Source organism: Phaethon lepturus, unplaced genomic scaffold (assembly GCF_000687285.1).
Source record: "Phaethon lepturus isolate BGI_N335 unplaced genomic scaffold, ASM68728v1 scaffold57626, whole genome shotgun sequence".
NCBI lineage: Eukaryota > Metazoa > Chordata > Aves > Phaethontiformes > Phaethontidae > Phaethon > Phaethon lepturus.
In genome coordinates, this window is record NW_010546691.1 from 688 (window position 1) to 2,654 (window position 1,967).

A 1,967-nucleotide genomic window follows, 5' to 3' on the forward strand; every position below is an offset into this window, starting at 1 on the left:
CATGGGGAGAGGATACTGAGACAGCTGCACCTTGGTCCTGCTTTGACAGCTTTGTCCTCCGGACAAAGGCTGGCTGAACTGGCGGTGGGATTTGTCTAGCAAAGAAAACATTCTCTGTAGTCTCTAAAGGCTGCTGCTCGTCTGGCACCACTGTGCGGGGAGGTAACCTGGAGTTCTTCGTGCTTGTCGATGCAGCACTCCAGAAAGCTGGGATGAATTTCTGCTTCATTTTGTGAAGGATGTTCTTGGCTGTCCCTGCAAAAAGCAGCATGCGCCACAGCATTGCTGGCTGTATGGGGAGAGTTTACAGTGAGCCCTCTGAGACAAGTGCGATGCTGGAAGAATTTAGGTCTTGGCAGTGCTCGTCTCTGTTTCAAGCCAGAGCTGGCTGGGGTTGCGGGAGCCCCTTGCAGAGCAGATCATGGCTCTGCATGCATATTTGCTTTCCTGGTTTGTAATGTGCTATTGTTGGATGGAGGGTGCCCATGTGAGGAGGCTCATTATCTCTCAGAACAGCTAATAAGAAATAAATGAAGATTAACACTATGTTGGTGTAGATGAAACAGCACGTTTCAGTCCCCTGCCTGAGTGGCATTTCTGACTCTCAGTGCCAGGCATTTTTGAGGGGCTGCCAGCTGATAAGAAAGAGGAGCTACTTATGGCTGTATCCATCCCTGAATTTCAGACAACAACTGCATAGATTTTATTTTTAAGCTGGTTTTTGGCTTGCTCCAATTTTCTCTCTTTAATCACGAACAGATGCATATAGGTCCTGTTTCTTGCAAACCTGGGTGCCAAGTGGGAGAATGACTCATGCAGTAAAGGAAGGCTGGATCTGCAGCCACACAAGCCTTGGATATGTGTGTGTGTTTGGAAGTGCCAGACTGTGGGTCTCTAGGGTTTCTTGCTGGAATATCTGAAAGGTGTTGAGTGCTCAGAACCAATAAAACTTAAGACGTGGAGCTGAGGGAACTAAGGCTTTTGTGTTTTTTTTTGTTTTGTTTTTAAACTGTTGTACTCAGTGAAAAATAGATGCAAAAACTAGAAGAATAATCCCCCAAACAGAATTTCCTGATTCAGTAGAGACCTCTCCAAAGAAAGCTGGAGATCACCGAAGTTTGGAGCAAGCAGCTCTCCTGCCCAGCTGGGCCGCACTGACTATGGGTCTCCATCAGTCTCCGGGGGTGGGGCAGGGGCTTCTGCAGCCGAGGCCCTGGGTGCTGGCTGTTACCTGCTGCCAGAGCCGCTGCTGAGTTGAACTAACAGCGAAGGTGCCAGGAGCTGCTCCTGCACTTTGGAATTGGAGCAGAAAGTTAAGGAATACACCGGCAATTTTGAGCTCATTAAGAAAATGAGCTCTTGACGTCGTGCATCCCTTCCCTCACCTCCTCCCGTCAGCGCAGGGGGGTCTTCGCTCCCGTGGCCCCGGGTGGTGAGAGTGCGGTTCCTGGCAGGGCTGGGGACGGCGGCGGTTCTGCGCGGTAACGGAGGGGCCGCGCTCGGCTGCGCACCGGCGCTGCGGGCTCTCGGCCCGCAGGTTGCTATGATACGGTTTGCTGTGGCGAATGTCTGTGCTGAATGGAGCCAAAACCACCTCTACAAAAGGAGCATTCCTGGGCTGGGAGGGGGCAGATTTATCTGCAGTGATTATGTAAAGCTGAGGAGCTGCAGGGAAAGGATGTGTGTGGGAACGCTTTCCTCCTGCGAGTGCTGGGGGCCCCTGTCTGGAGGCAGCTACCCTTACGTGCACGAGAGAGGGGGCATGGCTCGGATAAAGGACCCAGCAAATCCAAGCGTGCAGATCAGTGCTGGATCTCACATCCCATCCTGTAAACCCACCCCAGGCACGAGACTGAAAACTCGGTCCAAAGCGGAGCTCAGCGCTACTGAGCTTGGTGCTGCCTTCGAAAGCAGCCTCTTCCTCAGTGGGAACTGGGTCACCGTGCTGTGCTGCAGGAGCACGGGAG